Source organism: Crinia signifera, chromosome 2, assembly GCF_055691185.1.
Source record: "Crinia signifera chromosome 2, ASM5569118v1, whole genome shotgun sequence".
In the NCBI taxonomy this organism is placed as follows: domain Eukaryota; kingdom Metazoa; phylum Chordata; class Amphibia; order Anura; family Myobatrachidae; genus Crinia; species Crinia signifera.
The window spans coordinates 290,507,358-290,532,563 of NC_139218.1; positions in this window are offsets into that span (position 1 = coordinate 290,507,358).

Consider the following 25,206-nt stretch of genomic DNA (forward strand, 5'->3'; position numbering starts at 1 on the left):
TCCGAAAAGGGGGCAGGGCCAAACGGCAGGCCCTCAGGATGAATGGTGAGTGTGACAAGGTGCACTCTATGTATTTATTTATCTGTGTAACTATTGTATTATATATGTGCATTGGTGTGACTGGCTGTGAATAGGTGTGTGACTGTATATGTGCATGGGTGTGACTGTCTGTGAATAGGTGTGTGACTGTATATGTGCATGGGTGTGACTGTCTGTGAATAGGTGTGTGACTGTATATGTGCATTGGTGTGACTGTCTGTGAATAGGTGTGTAACTGTATATGTGCATGGGTGTGACTGGCTGTGAATAGGTGTGTAACTGTATATGTGCATGGGTGTGACTGGCTGTGAATAGGTGTGTGACTGTATATGTGCATTGGTGTGACTGGCTGTGAATAGGTGTGTGACTGTATATGTGCATGGGTGTGACTGTCTGTGAATAGGTGTGTGACTGTATATGTGCATGGGTGTGACTGTCTGTGAATAGGTGTGTGACTGTATATGTGCATTGGTGTGACTGGCTGTGAATAGGTGTGTGACTGTATATGTGCATTGGTGTGACTGGCTGTGAATAGGTGTGTGACTGTATATGTGCATTGGTGTGACTGGCTGTGAATAGGTGTGTGACTGTATATGTGCATGGGTGTGACTGTCTGTGAATAGGTGTGTGACTGTATATGTGCATGGGTGTGACTGTCTGAATAGGTGTGTGACTGTATATGTGCATGGGTGTGACTGGCTGTGAATAGGTGTGTGACTGTATATGTGCATGGGTGTGACTGTCTGTGAATAGGTGTGTGACTGTATATGTGCATGGGTGTGACTGTCTGTGAATAGGTGTGTGACTGTATATGTGCATGGGTGTGACTGGCTGTGAATAGGTGTGTGACTGTATATGTGCATGGGTGTGACTGTCTGTGAATAGGAGTGTGACTGTATATGTATGCATACTGGTGTTTGACTATGTATATATGACTGAATGTATGCATAGGTGTATGTATGCATATGTGGGACTATATATGTGTGATTTTATGTATATTGTGTACGCAGTTGCACACATGCAGACAGGCTGACGGGGACCGGGGGGAGGTTGTGTGCTGGTGGGTGACAGAGATCCTAGTCTCAGCTACTGCTTACTGTCCCCATGTTAGCGGTTAATAGATGCTGGGGGGGGGGGCACTGCAATCTTTGTCGCCTCCGGGCACCTGGTATGAACTTACGCCACTGTGTGTGTGTGTGTGTATTTATTTAACTATTTGTGCGGTACTTGTTTCCTAGCACGGCCACACCGATTCTAATCGGGGGCATCGCAGGTAAAAAAATCTAATCGGTCTTATCGCATGCGTGCTAAAAAATCGCATGTGATGGTCCCAACGCGATGCCCCCAATTTCCCATAGGGAACAATGTTAAATGCCTCAATTTACCCAAATGAACAGGGAACAATGTTAAATGGTCCAGAAACCCCCAAAAACACCCCAGAACAGTGAAATGGCCCCCCAAAATTAGTTAACGCCACCCCACGATCAACGTGAACCCGAAGCGTGGCGAGCGCAGCGAGCCCGCGAGGGGCGGCGGTACGCGTCCTCCGACCTTTTCATACCCCCACTATCCACGTCGGCGTGGAGTTGAGAATAGAATAGTGTGGCGAGCGCAGCGAGCCACCGAGCCCGAAGCGTGGCGAGCGCAGCGAGCCCCGCGAGGGGACGCGGATACCTTCACAGTTATACGCGTCCCCTCGCGGGCTTCACAGGTGTCCGTGGCGACGCGTTTACCTGTGAAGCCCGCGAGGGGACGCGTTTACCTGTGAAGGTATCCGCGTCGGCGTGGAGTTGAGAATAGAATAGTGTGGCGAGCGCAGCGAGCCACCGAGCCCGAAGCGTGGCGAGCGCAGCGAGCCCCGCGAGGGGACGCGGATACCTTCACAGTTATACGCGTCCCCTCGCGGGCTTCACAGGTGTCCGTGGCGACGCGGACACCTGTGAAGCCTGCGAGGGGACGCGTTTACCTGTGAAGGTATCCGCGGCCCCTCGCGGGGCTCGCTGCGCTCGCCACGCTTCGGGCTCGGTGGCTCGCTGCGCTCGCCACACTATTCTATTCTCAACTCCACGCCGACGTGGATAGTGGGGATATGAAAAGGTCGGAGGACGCGTACCACCGCCCCTCGCGGGCTCGCTGCGCTCGCCACGCTTCGGGTTCACGTTGATCGTGGGGTGGCGTTAACTAATTTTGGGGGGCCATTTCACTGTTCTGGGGTGTTTTGGGGGGTTTCTGGACCATTTAACATTGTTCCCTGTTGATTTGGGTAAATTGAGCCATTTAACATTGTTCCCTATGGGAAATCGGGGGCATCACGTCGGGACCATTTAATGCTTATTTAGCCGCATGCGACGCGACCGACGCGATTTTTTAACTTTTCAATGCATTTCAATGGGAAATCGGGTCCATCGCGTCGGGGGCCATCGCATACCACTATTAAGGGCACAAGATCAATGCGATTGTGGCCGTGCTAGGAAACAAGTAGCATTTGTGCTACTGTGGGACTACAAGTTATTGCCCCTCATGCTAGGACTTCTCCAAGCCCCTGCATGTGGTACAGGTTTGCTGGGACTCATAGTTCCACAGCATCAAGGACAGCCCCGGGATTCAGCATGGGCAGGTAAGTTCTGGAGGAGGGGGACCACTTCTTTGGGGGGTCCCCACTCCCCAAGGACCCTGCCCATGCTGACCCATCAGGGGGTGAAACTTTGGCCAGGGGGACTTGTATAAAATGTCTCCCCCAGGCTGTGGCATTACCCTGCTGGCTGGTTGGGCCTGGTGCTGGTTCTTGAAATAAGGGGGAACCCTAGTCATTTTGTCCCCTGTATTTTGGGAACCAGGACCGGCCCTTGAGCCTGGTGCTGGTTTTGTACAATCCAGGGAACCCTTGTTTGTTCCTGTGATTTTATGAAACCAGGACTGGCTCTTTGAGCCCAGCGCTGGTTATGCTCACGCCATTTTTTTTTGTTTGTTTTTTTAAGTCTTTTTTTTTGGGACAGAACATGCACAGATCACAATGATCTGTGCATGGTACTGTCAAATTCGCCAGCCAGAACCTGGTCTAATTTTCACCAAACCTTTACCAAAAATCTCACCCTATTACATGTGCGAGTTACATGCTTTCCAATGGGAAAACATCTGGATGCGAATTGAAGTGTGTCTAAAAATCGCCACTTCAAAATGTGCAATTTCGCGGGAAAAAAACTGTGTTTTTTTTTGCCGCGAATCGCACCCTATTACATGTGCGATTTTTTAAAAACGTGTAAATTATTTTTTAACCAAAAATTGCACGTCTAAAAAATCCCACCCTATTACATTTCACCCTAAGGGGGACATTTACCAAAATGGATTCGTAGAAAAAAGGTGTATTCGTAGGGAGAAATACACCTTTTTTTTACGAATTTGTATTTTCGGGATTTACCTGCAGTGTAAAAAAAAAAAGAAAAAAAATTAAATATAAAAAAAAAAACCGGCGTGGGGTCCCCCCCACAGCTGTAACCAGCACCAGGCTGAAGGAGCCGGGGCCGGTAATTAAAAATCAGGGAACCCGACAAATAGGGGTTCCCCGATTTTTAACAACCAGCTCCAGGTCCGGGGCTGGTTCCCAAAATACGGGGGACAAAATGACTAGGGGTCCCCCGTATTTTAAGAACCAGCCCCAGGCAAAACCAGCCAGCAGGGTAATGTCACAGCCGGGGGACACTTATGATATAAGGTCCCGCGGCCAAAACATTAACCCTACTGACCAGTCAGCCTGGCCAGGGGCCCTGGGGGAGTGAGGACCCCCCCAATGAAGGGGTCCCCCCCCTCCAGGACTTACCTGACCAGGCTGAAGCCTGGTGCTGTCCTCGATGCCCCTGGGCGGTGGGCATCGAGCTGATAAATGGTGTAAAAAAATAGATAAAACTATTGTTTTTTACTGTGGCACTACAAGTGCCAGCAAGCCTCCCCAGCAAGCTGGGACTTGGAGAACCACAAGTCCCAGCCTGCTGGGCATTAAAGGGCCCGCTGGCACTTGTAGTTCCACAGTTAAAAAAATAGTGCACAAAACACACTGACACACATTTAAAATAAAACTTTAATACATCCATTACACACATACTAATACTTACCTATCTTCTTCCCGTAGGTAGCCCTGGTCCTGATGTCCTCCGGTCCTGTGTCGGCGTTCCTCTTCATGTCGACGTCCTTCTTGAAGTCGACGTCCCTGTCGGCGATGGCGTCCGGTGTCCGGGTCCGACGAAATCCATGGAGGAAGCTGTGGAAGGAAACCATATTTACCTGTCCCAGCGCGACGTTGTCCAGGTAAGGGTCTTTGCAAAAAAACAAACCGAACACCCCGAATCCAGCCGGACAGAGAGCCGCACGGTGTTTGTTTACATCGTGCGGCTCCGCCTCCCGAATGCCGCTATTGGCCGCCTTGCGGCCTAGCGGCCAATCAGGAGCCGCTAGGCCGCAAGGCGGCCAATAGCGGCATTCGGGAGGCGGAGCCGCACGATGTAAACACTGTGCGGCTCTTTGTCCGGCTGGATTCGGGGTGTTCGGTTTGTTTTTTTGCAAAGACCCTTACCTGGACTACGTCGCGCTGGGACAGGTGAGTATGGTTTCCTTCCATAGCTTCCTCCATGGATTTCGTCGGACCCGGACACCGGACGCCATCGCCGACAGGGACGTCGACTTCAAGAAGGACGTCGACATGAAGAGGAACGCCGACACAGGACCGGAGGACATCAGGACCAGGGCTACCTACGGGAAGAAGATAGGTAAGTATTAGTATGTGTGTAATGGATGTATTAAAGTTTTATTTTAAATGTGTGTCAGTGTGTTTTGTGCACTATTTTTTTAACTGTGGAACTACAAGTGCCAGCGGGCCCTTTAATGCCCAGCAGGCTGGGACTTGTGGTTCTCCAAGTCCCAGCTTGCTGGGGAGGCTTGCTGGCACTTGTAGTGCCACAGTAAAAAACAATAGTTTTATCTATTTTTTTACACCATTTATCAGCTCGATGCCCACCGCCCAGGGGCATCGAGGACAGCACCAGGCTTCAGCCTGGTCAGGTAAGTCCTGGAGGGGGGGGACCCCTTCATTGGGGGGGTCCCCACTCCCCCAGGGCCCCTGGCCAGGCTGACTGGTCGGTAGGGTTAATGTTTTGGCCGCGGGACCTTATATCATAAGTGTCCCCCGGCTGTGACATTACCCTGCTGGCTGGTTTTGCCTGGGGCTGGTTCTTAAAATACGGGGGACCCCTAGTCATTTTGTCCCCCGTATTTTGGGAACCAGCCCCGGACCTGGAGCCTGGGGCTGGTTGTTAAAAATCGGGGAACCCCTATTTGTCGGGTTCCCTGATTTTTAATTACCGGCCCTGGCTCCTTCAGCCTGGTGCTGGTTACAGCTGTGGGGGGGACCCCACGCTGTTTTTTTTTTTTTCATTTATTTATTTTTCTATTTTTTTTTTACACACTGCAGCCTGCACGGATCTGACTGATCCGTGCAGACTGCCTACAAATAATTCGTATTAGCAGCCGTATATACGGCCGCTAATACGGATGGCTACACCATCGGAGGGTTACAAAGCAGTCGTATCTGACTGCTTTGTAACTGACCCTCCGGAACACGAGTTTGCATACGACTTAAACAGTCGTATGCAACCGTAGGGGAAATACCAATACGAAAAACTAGGTTTTTCATATTGGTAAATTTCCCCCTAAATGTCTGCATTAAAAATTAGAGATGAGCGGGTCCGGATTCCCGAGATCCGACAGATCCGAATATCGGGGATCCGGGCCAGATCCGAGCCGGCTCGGGAGTTCCCGCCTGAATTCCGGACCAATAACGAGGCCGAACGTCATCATCGCGCTGTCGGATTCTCGCGGGAGCAGGATCTTATAAAAGACGCACGCGCGCCCCGCAATCTTCACTCCAATCTTGGAGAGGGAAGAGGGTGGTTGGGAAGCTCTGTGTGCTCCGTGCTGTGCTCTGTGCCATTTGCTCAGTGACCTGACCTGTGCCCTCACTGCCCTGTGCTGTGCTCCGTGCCATGTGTTCCGTGCTGTGCTGTGCTCCGTGACCTGTCCTCACTGCCCTGTGCTGTGCTCCGTGCCATGTGCTCCGTGCTGTGCTGTGCTCCGTGACCTGCCCTAACTGCCCTGTGTTGTAGACTTGAGAGTCAGTGACTGTTTATAGGCCTGAGCCCTGTAGTGTGATTTAACTAACTAGGTGCTGCGGTGCTCACACGCAGGGGCTGCAGTGTCCACTGTCCAGGGGCTGTCCTGTGGCCTGTGCCCTGTTGTGATTTATTTAGCCCTAAGCCCTGTGTTGTGATTTATTTAGCCCTGAACCCTGTGTTTTTTGTGATTTAACTAACTAACTCAGTGCTGCAGTGCTCACACGCAGGGGCTGCAGTGCTGCTGAGTAGTACACTGTGTACAGGGGCTGCAGTAATACAAGGGGCTGTTTCCAGTGTGACGGCCTATATCTTATCCATTGTCCAGTGTCACGAGTCACTCACGACATATATCCTGTGTCCTGTCCTGTGTAACGACATATCCTGTGTCCAGTGTGACGACATATATCCTGTGTCCAGTGTGACGACATCTATCCAGTGTCCAGTGTGACGACAATATATCCTGTGTCCAGTGTCACAAGTCACAACATATATCCTGTGTCCAGTGTGACATGTAATGTGTGCCGGCATATATCCTGTGTCCAGCGTGACATATATCCATTGTCCAGTGTGACGACATATATCCAGTGTCCAGTGTGACGACATATATCCAGTCTCCAGTGTGACGACATATATCCTGTGTCCAGTGTGACGACATATATCCTGTGTCCAGTGTGACGACATATATCCTGTGTCCACTGTGACGACATATATCCAGTGTCCAGTGTGACGACATATATCCAGTGTCCAGTGTGACGACATATATCCTGTGTCCAGTATGACGACATATATCCTGTGTCCAGTGTGACGACATATATCCAGTGGCCAGTGTGACATCTAACCATTGTGTGACGGCATATATCCAGTGTCCAGCGTGACATATATCCATTGTCCAGTGTACAGGAGCTGTGTCCAGGGGCGGTGTCCAGAGGCTGTGTCCAGTGTGACGGCTGTGTTCATTGTCCAGGGGCTGTGTCCAGTGTGACGGCTGTGTCCAGTCTACAGGAGCTGTGTCCAGAGGCTGTGTCCATTGTCCAGGGGCTGTGTCCAGGGTGACAGGCTGTGTCCAGTGTCCAGGGGCAGTGTCCAGGGGCAGTGTCCAGTGTCCAAGGGGCTGTGTCCAGTGTGACAGGCTGTGTCCAGTGTAAAGTAAGAAAAATAAATAAAAGTAATAAATAAATTAAAAACACATTTTTGGAGGATGATGGAGGAGGAAATAGTGGGAGTGCTGAAGCTGCTACCACCAGTCATGACAAGGCCGATACCTCTTTGTATTTGCTGTTTGGAGCATTTCTCTTTTTTTGAGATAGTTTATTAAACTGCCACCCTGTCTGCCCCTGCAGTGCCGCTCTGCCAGGTTGGAAGTGTAAGGTCCACATGTATGTGATGCCGACTGCTGTCGCTTAGCTTAGTCATCCAGCTACCTCGGTATACCCTTTTGGCCCAACTACAGTAAATGAAAACAATTTTGTAAGCTGTGAAGTGATCAAAATTGACTAGAAATGAGTGGAAACTAATGTTATTGAGGTTAATAATACTTTAGGGGCAAAAACAGGCCCAAATTCTGCCATTTTTAGCATTTTTTCATAAAAATACAGATCCAAAACCAAAACCCACAAGGGTGGTTTTGCCAAAACCAATCCAGATCCAAAACACGAAGGGAGATCCAGATCCAAAACCAAAGCCCGAAAATGTGGCCGCCGCACATCTCTATTAAAAATTATATTTGTATATTGCTGCAGTGATATACTTGTATATTTAGTGTGTGTGTGTTTTTGCATGCATGTTTTACTAGGTTTCAAGAGGGTTTTTTGTCTGGTTTATTATGCGTGTTTCTAAGATGTTTCAGGAGAGAAGTTTAGGTTAGCTCCTTAGAGGGATGATATAAATATTTCAGTGAGAAAGCAATAATACAGTGTAATGATAGCAATGTTTGTTATAATGTCCCTGCTGTAAAATAATAAAGGATGAGGATAGAGAGGTATTTGGAAGCAATCAGACTTTAGCATAGCCTTTTTTTAACATTGTTGGTTGAAAGGTCAGACAAAAAAAAAGATAAAGCAATATAAATAAAAAATTCAATAACTTAGCCGGTTGGTATAAAGAGCTAGGGTGATGAGAGGTGGAAGGCAAAGTAAGGACACACATGAAATGTACATTATTCAAAGGGAAAGACAAGAGTGGCAAAGTAGCCTTATAATGCAAGCAAGCAAGCGGATTCTGGACTTTCACTACTGATCTATTTAACTTGGATGAGTGCAAAACTTTAACTTTTCACAGAGTAGAATGGTCCCAGCCCTGTCACTCACTAATGGAGACCTACTCTCTAGTCACCAGCCACTATCTGGCATGGCATGGGTTATTTTCAGCATCGGCTCTTACCTCTGCCACCACTAACGCTATGTCGCTCGTGGTCCCCACCAGCTGCCACCACATATACCAGGCCCTGGCCGCTAGTCCTGGTCCCTGTTGCGGGGCCGGCACATACGCAGTAGCTTTTTCAGTACTGCGCATGCACTGGCCCCAAGGCTCTATGGGATGCTTTTGCAGCAGCCCCCAGAGGCATATTCAGGTTCTCGGGTCCAGAGCATGTGCAGTATCACCTTATACTGCGCATGCACGGAACCTGGTTTTTATGGGCTGCCGCTCAGCAGACCATGAAGAAGCTTGGGGCCAGCACTTGCGCTTGGGGACTGCTTTGGGTGACTTTCAGGTTGGACTTCCAGTAGTAAGTCACTGCCAGTCACTGTGAAGCCAGAGCAGTCTCACAGACAAATAAGCTGCAGAGGCTTTAAATAGCCCAGATTCCTCCTCCCCTCCCTTATTGACAGGCAAACCACACACCCTGGTAAAGGATGAGAGCAAATGACAGTTGACCATTTGCTTTGAAATACTGGAAAACTGACAAACTGTCATTCAGATATTTCCTGGTTTTTGTTCCAACCAGCCAAATCAAACAATATATCTGTAGATGTATGGCCAGCTTTAGTTAACCCCTTCATGACAGAGCCAGTTTGTGCCTTCATGACAGAGCCCTTTTTTTCAAATCTGACATGTCTCACTTAAGTGGGGATAACTTTTTTTTGCTTTTACTTATCCCAGTGATTTTGAGATTGTTTTTTCGTGACACATTGTACTTCAAGTTAGTGGTAAATTTTGGTCGATACAGTCTGTGTTTTTTTGTGAAAAATACCAAAATATCGTGAAAAAATGGAAAATTTAGCAATATGCAAAATGTCACATTTTCTGCTTGTGAGACAAATAATCATACCACTCAAAATAGTTAATAACTAACAAAGACCATATGTCTACTTTATGTAGCAATCATTATTTCAACTTCCTTTTCATTTTTTTGGACACTAGGAGGCTTCAAATATGACTAGCAAATTCTCAAATTTTCAAGAAAATTTCAAACACTGATTTTTTTAGGGACCAGTTCAGTTCTGATGTGACTTTGAGGGACTTGTATGTGAGACACCCCCATAAATGATGCCATTTCAAAAACTGCACCCCTCACAGTATTCAAAACAGCAGTTTGGAAGTTTGTTAACCCTTTAGGTGTTTCACAGGAATTAAAACAAAGTGTAGGTGAAATTTCAAAATTTCTTTTTTTTTGCAGAGTTTCAATTTTAATACATTTTTCTAACGAATACAGTAGATTTTACTAGAGAAATGTGACTAAAAATTGATTCCCCCAATTCTTTTGTTTTCAAAAATATCCTATATGTGGCCCTAGTGTGCACGTTGACCAAACCACAGGCTTCATAATAGAAGGAGCACCTACTTGATTTTGGAGCCTCCTTTTTATGAGATTTTTTTTTAGGCACCATGTAGGTTTCTAGGCACCATAAGTGCTAAAAGTTAGGAACCTCCCCCACAAGTCACCCCATTTTGCAATCTACACCCCTCAGGGAATTCATCTAGGGGTATAGTGTACATTTCAAACCCCCAGGGGTTTCACCAATTTTGGTACAACTGGGATGTGAAAATGGAAAATTACATTTTTTTACACAAACATGCAGTTCTGGCTCAAAATTTTTCATTTTCACAAGGAATGAAGGAGACAAAGCACCCCAAAATCTGTGCCCCAATTTCTCCCGAGTACGGCAATGCCTCACATGTGACCAAAAAATACCAGTTGGGCGCATGGCAGGACTCAGAAGGGAAGGAGTGATTTTTGGATTTGGCAGCACAGATTTTGGTGGAATGAATGGTGGGTGCCATGTTGCATTAGCAAGACTCCCAAAGCACCAATACAGTGGAACCCCCCCACAAGTCACCCCATTTTGCAAAGTACACCCCTCAGGGAATTCATCTAGGGGTATAGTGTACATTTCAAACCCCCAGGGGTTTCACCAATTTTGATACAACTGGGCAGTGAAAATGAAAAATTACATTTTTTTTACACAAAAATGCAGTTCTGGCTCAAAAGTTTTCATTTTCACAAGGAATGAAGGAGACAAAGCACCCCAAAATCTGTGCCCCCATTTCTCCCGAGTACGGCAATGCCTCACATGTGACCAAAAAATACCAGTGGGGCGCATAGCAGGACTCAGAAGGGAAGGAGTGATTTTTGGATTTGGCAGCACAGATTTTGGTGGAATGAATAGTGGGTGCCATGTTGCATTAGCAAGACTCCCAAAGCACCAATACAGTGGAACCCCCCCACAAGTCACCCCATTTTGCAAAGTACACCCCTCAGGGAATTCATCTAGGGGTATAGTGTACATTTCAAACCCCCAGGGGTTTCACCAATTTTGATACAACTGGGCAGTGAAAATGAAAAATTACATTTTTTTACACAAAAATGCAGTTCTGGCTCAAAATTTTTCATTTTCACAAGGAATGAAGGAGACAAAGCACCCCAAAATCTGTGCCCCAATTTCTCCCGAGTACGGCAATGCCTCACATGTGACCAAAAAATACCAGTTGGGCGCATGGCAGGACTCAGAAGGGAAGGAGTGATTTTTGGATTTGGCAGCACAGATTTTGGTGGAATGAATAGTGGGTGCCATGTTGCATTAGCAAGACTCCCAAAGCACCAATACAGTGGAACCCCCCCACAAGTCACCCCATTTTGCAAAGTACACCCCTCAGGGAATTCATCTAGGGGTATAGTGTACATTTCAAACCCCCAGGGGTTTCACCAATTTTGATACAACTGGGCAGTGAAAATGAAAAATTACATTTTTTTACACAAAAATGCAGTTCTGGCTCAAAATTTTTCATTTTCACAAGGAATGAAGGAGACAAAGCACCCCAAAATCTGTGCCCCAATTTCTCCCGAGTACGGCAATGCCTCACATGTGACCAAAAAATACCAGTTGGGCGCATGGCAGGACTCAGAAGGGAAGGAGTGATTTTTGGATTTTGCAGCACAGATTTTGGTGGAATAAATGGTGGGTGCTATGTTGCACCAATACAGTGGAACCCCCCCACAAGTCACCCCATTTTGCAAAGTACACCCCTCAGGGAATTCATCTAGGGGTATAGTGTACATTTCAAACCCCCAGGGGTTTCACCAATTTTGATACAACTGGGCAGTGAAAATGAAAAATTACATTTTTTTACACAAAAATGCAGTTCTGGCTCAAAATTTTTCATTTTCACAAGGAATGAAGGAGACAAAGCACCCCAAAATCTGTGCCCCAATTTCTCCCGAGTACGGCAATGCCTCACATGTGACCAAAAAATACCAGTTGGGCGCATGGCAGGACTCAGAAGGGAAGGAGTGATTTTTGGATTTGGCAGCACAGATTTTGGTGGAATGAATAGTGGGTGCCATGTTGCATTAGCAAGACTCCCAAAGCACCAATACAGTGGAACCCCCCCACAAGTCACCCCATTTTGCAAAGTACACCCCTCAGGGAATTCATCTAGGGGTATAGTGTACATTTCAAACCCCCAGGGGTTTCACCAATTTTGATACAACTGGGCAGTGAAAATGAAAAATTACATTTTTTTACACAAAAATGCAGTTCTGGCTCAAAATTTTTCATTTTCACAAGGAATGAAGGAGACAAAGCACCCCAAAATCTGTGCCCCAATTTCTCCCGAGTACGGCAATGCCTCACATGTGACCAAAAAATACCAGTTGGGCGCATGGCAGGACTCAGAAGGGAAGGAGTGATTTTTGGATTTGGCAGCACAGATTTTGGTGGAATGAATGGTGGGTGCCATGTTGCATTATCAAGACTCCCAAAGCACCAATACAGTGGAACCCCCCCACAAGTCACCCCATTTTGCAAACTACACCCCTCAGGGAATTCATCTAGGGGTATAGTGTACATTTCAAACCCCCAGGGGTTTCACCAATTTTGATACAAGTGGGCAGTGAAAATGAAAAATTACATTTTTTTACACAAAAATGCAGTTCTGGCTCAAAATTTTTCATTTTCACAAGGAATGAAGGAGACAAAGCACCCCAAAATCTGTGCCCCAATTTCTCCCGAGTACGGCAATGCCTCACATGTGACCAAAAAATACCAGTTGGGCGCATGGCAGGACTCAGAAGGGAAGGAGTGATTTTTGGATTTTGCAGCACAGATTTTGGTGGAATACATGGTGGGTGCTATGTTGCACCAATACAGTGGAACCCCCCCACAAGTCACCCCATTTTGCAAAGTACACCCCTCAGGGAATTCATCTAGGGGTATAGTGTACATTTCAAACCCCCAGGGGTTTCACCAATTTTGATACAACTGGGCAGTGAAAATGAAAAATTACATTTTTTTACACAAAAATGCAGTTCTGGCTCAAAATTTTTCATTTTCACAAGGAATGAAGGAGACAAAGCACCACAAAATCTGTGCCCCCATTTCTCCCGAGTACGGCAATGCCTCACATGTGACCAAAAAATACCAGTGGGGCGCATAGCAGGACTCAGAAGGGAAGGAGTGATTTTTGGATTTGGCAGCACAGATTTTGGTGGAATGAATGGTGGGTGCTATGTTGCATTGCCAATACAGTGGAACCCCCCCACAAGTGACCCCATTTTGCAAAGTACACCCCTCAGGGAATTCATCTAGGGGTATAGTGTACATTTCAAACCCCCAGGGGTTTCACCAATTTTGGTACAACTGGGCTGTGAAAATGAAAAATTACATTTTTTTACACAAAAATGTACTTCTGGCTCAAAATTTTTCATTTTCACAAGGAATGAAGGAGACAAAGCACCCCAAAATATGTGCCCCCATTTCTCCAGAGTACGGCAATGCCTCACATGAGAACAAAAAATACCAGTTGGGTGCATGGCAGGACTCAGAAGGGAAGGAGTAATTTTTGGATTTTGCAGCTCAGATTCTGGTGGAATGAATGGTGGGTGCTATGTGGCATTAGCAAGACCCCCGATGGACGGTGAAATGATGAACCTAATAATCCATCGATGTGTGGTATATTTTGAAACACTCCTTTATACATAGGCCGGGTTTGTCGGGGCAAGTTTCACAGTGGAAAATAGTTTCCTTTCTTATTCCCTTTTTATAGCAAACTTTGCACCTTTTTTGTGTCCTGCCCTTTCTTGCAGTGGAGGGGATTTCGTTGGGAAAATGCTGCCCTGGTACAATACGGGGGCCAGTACTAGAAGTACTGGGGCCCTCTGCCTGCTGGTTCCCAAATATTAGGCCCTTTATGACTTCCTCTTGAAAGTGCATAAATGTCCCCCTCTGGCCGGTAGAACGGAATAGCACGTAAGCGTTATACAGTGCCATCTGGATGATATACACAGCCAGCTTCTTGTACCAGATATTTGTTTTCCGCAGGGCACTGTACGGCTTCAGTACCTGATCTGAAAGATCCACTCCGCCCATGTACTTATTGTAATCTAGGATACAATTTGGTTTTGAGGTGTGGGTACTGGTACCTCGTACAGGGATGGAGGTGGTACTGTCTCCATGAATTGTTGTCAGTATAAGGACATCCCTCTTGTCCTTATATTTGACCAACAACATATTTTCGGTGCATATTCCCCTGCTTTCACCCCTTCTCATTACTTGGGCAATGTGCGTTTTGGGGAGGCCTCTTTGGTTCTTGCGCACAGTACCGCAAGCTGCTGTACCTCTTGAACCAAGGGCCTTAAACAGGGGGATGCTGGTGTAAAAGTTATCCACATAGAGGTGATAACCCTTATCCAGGAAGGGGTGCATTAAATCCCAGACAATTTTGCCACTAACACCTACGAGGGAGGGGGGGCATTCTGGCGGTTCAATTCTTGAATCCTTCCCTTCATATACCCTAAACTTGTGGGTGTACCCTGTGGTGCTTTCACACAGCTTATACATTTTTATGCCATACCTTGCCCTCTTACTGGGAAGGTACTGGCGGAATTTAACCCTTCCTTTAAAATGTATAAGGGACTCGTCGATGCTAATACATTTATCAGGGATGTACAGCTCTGCAAATTTGGCACTGAAATGATCAATGACCGGCCTGACTTTGAATAGCCTGTCAAAGGTGGGATCATCTCTGGGTGGGCACTGTGCATTATCGGTGTAATGTATAAATTTATGGATTGCCTCAAAACGAGTCCGAGTCATGGCCATACGGTAAAATGGGGTGCTGTACAGAACATCTGTACTCCAATATTGCCTAATTTGTGGCTTTTTTACTATGCCCATATGAAACACCAGACCCCAAAACGTCATCATCTCTACTGCATCTACAGGGGTCCACCTAGCAAATGATGACGTGGGGTTTTGAGCAATAAACTGCTGGGCATATAAATTAGTTTGGTCCACCATTAAATTTATAAAATCATCAGAGAAAAATAATTTGAAAAAGTCAATTTCTCTGAGACCTGTGGAATCAAATTGGATTCCTGGCATGGCCAAAAACTCAGGAACCTGGGGCTCAAAATTGTCTGGTGGTGGGGTCCATACGAGATCAATTATTGGGGGGGGGGTCTCAGCTGCTCTACGGGGGCGTCTTTGAGGGGGTCCCTCATCACCAGAGGAGGAAGAGGAGCTTAAGACGAATCCTTCAAATTCCCCGCTTGCCTCACTGGCTGTGTCAGAATCAGAAGCAAGCATGGCATATGCCTCCTCCACTGAATACATTCTTCTGGATGACTGGGATGACATTTGGGATGACATTTGGGATGACATTTTTATTTTTGTGTTACTGGTAGTGAAATGTTTCAACACGTGTATAGTGTAGGGGGGGGGTACAAACTTTATTTCAACCCGGGGGGTATGTAGTGTGTTGTGTGTATGTAGTGCAGAAAAAAAAAATACTTTATACAAAAAAAAAAAAATTGAAGGGGTTAAAAAAAAAAAAATTGAAGGGGTTAAAAAAAAAAAAAATTGAAGGGGTTAAAAAAACAAAAAAAAAGGTCCTGCGCCAAAAATTGAGCACAGATGTTGGTCAGTAACGTCTGTCACTGAACAGCGCTCAAAGGCAACAGGAATTTGATAAAAAAAAAAAAAAATAGATCAACCCTGTGCCGAAAAAGCTGATCAGTGATGTACGTCACTGATCAGCGCACAGTGGCCACAGGACACCCACAAAATCACAGTGTGTGTAAAAAAAAAATTAAAAAAAGACCACACAGCACCCACAAAAAAAAAAAAAAGGTGATCAGTGATGCGACACTGATTACCAGTGAGGGGCAGCAGGTGCACAACCTTTGGTGCAACTGGCAGCAACTGACAGGTATATATAAAAAAAAAAAACCTCTGCGCCCCCAAAAAGTTGCTGATCACCTCAGATATAGTGATCAGCACAAAAGGCGGGGGTAGCAGACACAAAATATACACTCTCTGTCACTATCTCTCTCTATCTCTCACTATCTATCACTATCTATCACTATCTATCACTATCTATCACTATCTATCACACTGCAGCAGCAGCACTGACAGTTATATGTATAAAAAAAAACCTGCACCCCCAAAAAGGGGGGGTAGCAGACTCAAAATATACACTCTCTATCACTCTCTGTCACTATCTCTCTCTATCTCTCTATCTCTCACTATCTATCACTATCTATCACTATGACACTGCAGCAGCAGCACTGACAGTTATATATATAGAAAAAAAACCTGCACCCCCAAAAAGGGGGGGTAGCAGACACAAATCTCTCTATCTCTCACTATCTATCACTATCTATCACTATCTCTCACTATCTATCACTATGACACTGCAGCAGCAGCGACAGTTATTTATATATAAAAAACCCCTGCACCCCCAAAAAGGGGGGGTAGCAGACACAAAATATAGCTCTCTCTGTCACTATCTCTCTATCTCTCTCTCTCTATCTCTCTATCTCTCTATCACACTGCAGCAGCAGCAGGAAGTCTCAGGAAGTCAGATCCAGGAAGCGTCCAGCACGCTACAAGCAGTGATCAAGTGATCAGGTAAGGTATTTGCAAGGATCAGGTAAGTATGAGCAAGGATCAGGTCAGTATCACGGCAGATAGGCACGGTGACCGCTCTGCACGCTACTCCAGACCGGAATGGCGTCTGCAGCGCAGTCACCGGTAGTTTAAATGTCGCGCCTTGGCTGTGATTGGTCCGTGGGTCCCACGGACCAATCACAGCCTTGGGGGCAGGTGGGGTGAGGGTGGGGTGAGGTGTCATCGTCACCGATGACCCCCTCATGCCCCCTGACGCCCGGCGGTGATTGACACCTGTGTTACCAAGCGTCTGATTCGCTGGTAACACAGGAAAACGCTGTGAATGGCTGTTCACACTGAACAGCCAATCACAGCGATCGCCGACGGGGGGGCGGCATCGCAGCCCCCCCTGGGCATGCAGGGACATGTCTGCTGTCAGGGACAGCAGACATCGTCCCTCTGTCACTGCGTCTCGAGACGCAGTGACAGTTTAAAGTCATGACGTATATATACGTCATGTGTCGGGAAGTACTTCCCGGCCATGACGTATATATACGTCAAATGTCGTGAAGGGGTTAATACATCTTGCCCTAAAAGAGAGGTTTAAACAGGAGTTCTGATTTGCCAAGATATGATTTCAAACTACAGTAATACCCATCATTTCATCAAGCAGTTAAAAAACATTTTATCTTTCAAATGTATAACTTCCATAGGGTTTCTGACTAAACACCTCTCTCCTTAGTTTACATAGTAAAAGCTTTAGTAAGTAATGCATTTAGCATGCTGTTATGGATATATAGCCTGCTGGGCAATGTACTATTTCTGCAATGCTATATTTACTATTTCTCCATTTCTATGTCTGTGGTGGTGAAAGTATATCCACATATAGGAATATTAATTCTAATCTGTAAACACTAATTACAATCACTAATGCAGTACAGACTGGGGCTGTGTGCAATAGCCAGGACCGTAACTACTGTAGGTGTGTGCCAGTGGTGCCTTATCCTCAGCACATCTGCACTATGGGCACAACTCTGGCACATACAGTACCTAGTCTGCAGACAGAAGAAACACCTGGCAGAGGTGCACTTCCCCCTCTCCATCCTGCTGCTGCAGGGGATTTGGCGAGTGGCAGAGCTATATGGGACTCATAGTGGGGAGGGCAGAGCTATGCCGGACCCAATGAGGGCGTAGATAATGGGACTCAGGCCGATGATGATGCTGCTGCTTTTGGAGAGCAACATGTAGAGTAGAGACAGCTGCAGTTCCAGGGCCACTCAGCCATTGAGACTGTGATACGGTCATCAGGTTGTCCATATTGAAGTAAATATTCACATTATGCCACACAGATGAAGGCAAAATTAACCATTTGCCACATAGATTGAGTCAAAATAAACATTATACCAAACAGATTGAGCCAAATTTCACAATATGCTTTAGAAATTAAAACTGAACACCATAATTCCCATTACATGTTATGCCACACATCATAATGTCGATTACCTATTATGCCAAACACCGTAAAGGCCTATTAAAAATTATGCTACATAAGTGCTGCTTACCTACGTGCTCATTACCAGGGGCTCCATGCTTATTGCCAGGGGTTCCATGCTCATTGACATGTGGGATTACATGCTCATTGCCAAGGGGGAATACATGCTCATGGTAACTGGGGGACAGCCACCGCCGGGCAGAAGTGACAGTCATTGACAGCCAGGCAGAGAGCAGGGGGCTGCCCGGCTGTATTCAGAGCACTACAGGTTTTGACTATTTAATAATACCCCTTTCAAACCAGAAAATGCAGGGATTTACCAGGGAATATGGTCCCAGAATCATGCAGGAACATTTCCCTGCATTTTCTTGTATGAAGGGGAGAGAAAACGACCCCCCCTAACACCCCCCCTTTTAACCGGCTATATCGGCTATATCTTCGGAACCAACTTGATCATTTACATGAGACCAGTATCATATTGAAGAACTTTTAAGTTTTGGTCCCGTGAAACTGGGCAATTTGATTCCAGAGAAATCTGCCCTCAAAGACCATGAACAGCCATGAAATTACATTTCAGAAATCTAAAAATCGGTTTACCCGTAATATCTGTGGAACCAATTAACCCATATGAACGAATTAACCCGTATGAACTGGTATCAGATTGAAGGCCCAGCGATTTGGGTTCAAATGAGATCAACCTCGAGCTTTTGCAATGCCAGGGGAGGAACTGGCAGCTGTCAGAACTGGGTGGGGGTCAGATTTAGCTGGTCCCATGTTATCCTATGGGGAAAACGTTCCAGTTTCACCCGGAGGTATCTCCGGTTACCAGAGGGCTAGAGATACGGGGCTGGGCTAATTGGAAAGCCCTAGTCCTCATCTACAAAATGGGCCTATTTGGAGAGTGGGCCTGGAGCTGTAGCTCCATCAGGCCCATTGTTAATACGGCCCTGGATATTTGGATAAGGGATATTCAACCTGTATATTATAACCAACCCTTTAGAAACATATTGGAAAATAGTTCACATAGGGTTGAGATGGCAACGGAATTGACTTCTGATAATAATACAGAGGGAAAATGGAACAGTGATCTGCTTTATTTTACCTTTAAAGTCATAGATAATTAAAAATAAATTAAAATTGGAATAGAAAAATCAGAGTTGATTTAGAGTTGTACAATAATACAGCTGTGAATAAATATGCAGATACTGTACAAAAATTAGCAAATGCAGCAGCTACATGGATTTGTATTGATATTCCAAAAAGCTGATTTGCGAGTCCCAGTAGCTGCATACAAAGAGGCAGCATCAGCCACAGAATAGTTAAGTAAATTAATAGTTCTATGGTTGCACAACATGGCCACAGAAGATGAAACCACTGTTGCTGAATATTGTATCACAAATGCAGGCTGAAACATGTCCTGAAAACCGGCATTATATGCCTGAACATGATTATACAAGACAGTACAAGTAAATTCATAAAAAAAAAAAATTATGTAATTTTCAGTTTAAAAACAAATAATTCAGTAGAGATGGAGACGCACAAGGCTGGAATGTAATAGGAGCTACTTTTAGTGGGACCTTGAAATGTCTGACTTTTTTCCTGGAACTTGACCAATGTAATGATGCAATGTACGTCTTTAACACTCCAAATGCTCTGAAGACTTTACACAGTATTTTTAAAAATTTTGTATAATATAATAACAGTTGCAGGCTGGGACTAGTAGCTGGGTGAGAAAGTCACACACAAAACAACTCTATAAAGTTATGGTGGCCATTCATCATAAAGACCGGTCTTAAAATCTTAAAATCATGATTACGGCCAATTTCCCTTCAACTCCACGCCAGTCCTTGGTGGTTTTTGGACACACAATGTACTCACAATCTGTCATGAAATCCGTCATACAATCCATCTGCTGCATGATTGTATGATTGAAGCTTCAGTTAAATGGGGGGCTTGCCTACTAGGATCCAAAGGATAGGAGTACCAAAAATCCATTTTTTTTTTTTTATTTACAGCTTGCCAGCAACTACCAATCTCCTCACATCTGCTGTCTTATGCCATTATTAAATAGCCCTAATGAAGCAATCCTCAGAGTAATGACAGAATTGTGCAAAAGGACGTCCACGGCTCTTTTCAGCCACCCACCCAACTACTGCTGGAAACTTCTGAGGCTAACAGCGTCTTCACTGCCACCGGCCACCCCAGAAGCTGTACCTCTCTTCTATGATAGTTAGGGAGGGAGTGTCACATCACCCCTGTTGTATGAGCCATCTAAAGACAAATCGCATGTGCTTAAAAGCACATGCAATCTGCTCCCAATCCCAACTGATTTGATGTGCAGCACGTCAGATCAGAGGACCAATCCTCCAATCCCCCGGGGCCAACATTACATGATTGTGTGCACACGATGTGCACACATCTACATATAATTTGTTTTACAATCTATTGAGATTGTATGATTGGGTGCAATGTCTTTCAGGTGTATGGGGGCCTTAAAACATAAAAAGAGATTGTTATTTTTGATAAATTATATTTTGTAATGATGTAAATAAGTCCAAAATGACAGCCCATTTGCAACAAAGATTTATTTTTAGAAGTACTTCTAAACTTAGAATTTGAAAAAATAAACTTTGATATGCCAAAATAGGTCATGAACAGTAAATGTCATATTTGCTCTTTTTCTCTCCTAAATTGCATCTGATTTGCATTACTCTGCAAATTGAACTCACATGCAATTTCTGCTGATTAAAATGATAAGTACCCACTACAGCCAGGCTTTCGTTCCCAACACTCCACAAAGACAGCACTTACTAAAGTTGTGAATGATCTGGTCACTGCTAAGTCTAAATGCCATTACTTACTACTTATTCTTCTAGATCTTTCTGATGCATTTGACACTGTTGATCATACTCTTCTCATACAAACACTGCACTCCCTAGGTATTAATGACACAACCCTTTCCTGGTTCACATCTTACCTATCTGATCACTCTTTTAGTGTTTGCTTCTCTGACTCTACCTCCTCTTCACTACCTCTGTCAGTCGGAGTTCTGCAAGGCTAAGTCTTAGGCCCTTTGCTTTTCTCAATCTATATCTCATCTCTTAGCAAACTAATCAGCTCTTTTGGATTTCAGTATCATCTGTATGCGGATGATGCTCAGCTCTCCCTATCCGACCTGGACCTGTATTGGGTCATGTCTTTGAATGCCTTTCTGCTGTTTCATCCTGGATGTCATCTCACCACCTCAAATGTAATATTTCTAACACAGAATTCATTATATGTACTCCAATAAATAGTAGTTACCAACCAGATATCTCTATCGCTGTTGAGAATATGACAATCACTACTACCACTCAAGCTCATGTAATTCTTGACTCTGAACCTTTGTTTGTTCCCCACATTCAATCTGTCTTGAAATCATGCCACGTGCACCTAAAAAACATATTAAAATTCACCTTTACCTTAAACAAAACACTGCAAAAACTTTAATCCATGCTATCCTCATCTCACACATTGGTTATTGCAATAGTCTCCTTATTGGCCTTCCCCAATGCAGACTCTCACCACTACAGTCATCATGCTAGACAGTTAAAATCAATAAAATTTATTAGGTACACATCTCATAATGGCTAATGTGCAAATTGCACAACAATAATCACAATAGAAATACACACAATAAAAAAACAAGAAATTAAAGAAATAAATGAAATAAACAGTAAATAAAAATAAACATGTAAATAAAAATAAAAATTGAGAAAGCAGCCCTGTGAGCGGAGAAACGCGTTTTCCATAGGAGTCCATCCCAGAAGCTGGCCGCCCGGCACCTCCACATCACCATCTGACCCGTGGGTTCATCATTCGGCAGCACACTTGGAACTGTGGCAGAGTTCCCAGGTGTAGCTGCTCCACGTGAGTCCAGCGAGTAACGGCACATTGCCGCCGGGAGAGACTGAGGCCATATTCCACACGCTAAGGCTGGAGAGAGGCACCCACGTTAGGTGCACTATTTACTGGAGCCGCGACATCAGCCCTGAGCGGCGCAGCCCTCCAAAGAAGTATCGTGCATCTCCAGCTTCCCCGCAGTGGCGCCAATCAGGCTGAATAGCCGCACGTCTGGGATGGGTAATATACCTTATACTTGCCACTATAACTATCTGAAAACACTAACTGTACCTCAGCGCTGGATGCGCTTGTGTCATAAGCACTGACTTGCTCAAAGTATAACAGCTTAAAAAACTGGCAGTTGGAATTATACCTGCCCAAAAGCTCCAGCACCATATACATATATATACAAAAAACCCGGATGCGGGTAACTGCACTTAATGTTGGACAGTGCCTCATGCCTCAATCAAGGCTTACCCCTCATTCAGATTAAACACGTGTTTAGCTTATACTCAACCAGCTAACATTCCCTACCCATTTAATTTAATTCCCCAATTTTATTATTACTTTTCATCTATTTTTATTTTTATTTATATTTTTATTTACATGTTTATTTTTATTTACTGTTTATTTTATTTATTTCTTTAATTTCTTGGTTTTTTATTGTGTGTATTTCTATTGTGATTATTGTTGTGCAATTTGCACATTAGCCATTATGAGATGTGTACCTAATAAATTTTATTGATTTTAACTGTCTAGTGTGTCACTTCCGCGCCCCGTACTATTTTTGTTTTTTCTATGGTATTTGGGGAGGTTTGCATTCCTCCAGTACGGTGGCTGCAGAAGATACACTGCCCAGTACACGCTACGCTAGCCCCGAGCGCCGTAGACATTTGTTTTTCCATTTTACTACAGTCATCATGAATGCAACTGCGAGGCTAATCTTCCTACTAAGATGTTCATCTTCTGCAAAGCTACTCTGTCAGTCACTTCATTTGATACCTGTATTCTACCGTATTCAATACAAAATTATTTGACTTACACACAAAGCCATAAACCAAACTACACCAATCTCTTCTCTTATCTCAAAATATTTTCCAACCAGACCTCTACACTCATGACAAGATCTGCATCTCTCATCCACTCATTACTCGCTCCCTTTCCCGAATGCAGGACTTTCTTCGGGCTGCACCCACTCTATGGAATGCCTCCCAAGCACAATAAGACTCTCCTTCAGTCTCCAAACTTACATGCGTTCCCTGAAAAAAATATAGGTGTACATATAGGTTTCACTCCACCTGGAGCTTTATCATAGTCTCTTTGATAAGGCTACAGGTAGTGTGTAGCACATTAGCTTACCTGGTAACTTTTGCTATTTATTTCTGGTTCCATATATTGGACACTTTCTACATCTGCTGAATGCTCTGGGGTGGAAGTTTTAACCTGCTTGTGTTAACTGATAGCAACACTATAATGGAGAAAAGCCAAAATGACAGTGAGGATCTGTGAGAAGTGGTATATGAACTCCCCAGAGACTACCACTGTGCACATTGGGATTCTATACACCTGCCAGATATCCTGCAAATAATGCTCCAGCCCGTCTCTGGCCATTATTATTAGCACCGCTGACTGAGAGCGGTAGATATGGCGACACTGGACCATGGAAAACACGTCATGCTCCTCCAATCAATATCAGTGTAGACTCACACAGTAATATACATACAGCAGAGATTTTAATTTATAAAGAAGATACACAGATTATTGTAATCTGTCTCATACATAAAGAGAAAGGCTATAACAGGTGAATTCCACCCATATACCATTAGCTGTAAACCAGAAATGTATCTTTCTATGTTATTGAAATGTACCCAATCAGAGCCATTTACTTGTTACTGCATATTGATTTTTTAGTACAATTATTTGCCCCCAAGATTTCAAATTATTATATGAAAGTATTCTGCCAATATTTTAAGATTTTTTTTGCAGAAATATATATATATATATATATATATATATATATATATATATATATATATACTAGTATTATTATTTATCTCTATACCATTATTTGATCATAACAAAGGATAATATCTAGTTAAAATTTTACTTGGATATGATATCGATCACTCATTGCAACAGATATATTTTTTGCTTTCCTATAGTGCATTTGCTTTATTTGAAAATTACAATACAGTATTCTCTTTTGAGCATAACATTTTTCTTACAAGTTCAGTAATGGGGGATTAATTTACTCTGACATGTGGGCATATGGGAAAACATTTTATTTGAGCAATTGTGGTTTGAAATGGATGTCTTGTGAGTGGAAAATATATTTTGATGGCTGGCTCTTCTTATATTACAGAAATACACAACACAATACTACAGACAGTCACTATACACAAAGGGCCTTATTCAGATCTGAACTCAGTACAAATTTGTTTGGAAAATGGGCAAAACCATGTGCACTGCAGGTGGGGCAGATGTAACCTGTGCAAAGAGAGTTAAATTTGGGTGGGGTGCGCTGAAACTGAAATCTAAATTCCAGTGTAAAAATAATGCAGCCAGTATTTACCCTGCACAGAAACAAAATAACTCATACAAATCTAAGTCTCTCTATACATTACATCTGCTCCACCTGCAGTGCACATAGTTTTGCCCATTTTCCAAAAAATTTGTACTGAGCTCAGATCTGAATAAGGCCCTATGTGTATAATGACTGTCTGTAGTATTGTGTTGTGTATTTTTACTAAGGAAAGTACTAAACCAGGCATGTCCAAACTGTGGCCCTCCAGCTGTTGTGAAACTAAACATCACAGCATGCCTTGCCATAGTTTTAGCATTCCCTATTAGCATAACTGTGGCAAGGCATGATGGGACTGTAGTTTCACAACAGCTGGAGGACCATAGTTTGGACATGCCTGTACTAAAACATTAAAAACCAAAACATGTTTAAACTACAGTATTGACTGAAAATAATTAATCAAACACAATATTTAATATTACAAAGAATTGTACAGTAATAATCAAGTATTGTAAACAAGCCATTTCAAAATAGTGTATAGCAGAAAAAAAGCTTGAAAGCTTTTGATGAATAATTTCATTGCTCTGTTGTATTGTTATGGTAGTAATAAAAGGTCAGACTTTTTTTTTTTTTTGTGTGCAAAATGTGTCTTTTATTTATGTCATAACATACAGAATAAACGTATACATTTGTATTTATGCCTGGTGTATTCGTTTATTAAATTTTCTGTTCACAAAACACTAAATAGTTATTCTGTGTCTGTGTTTAATGTGTAACTTTGATTAA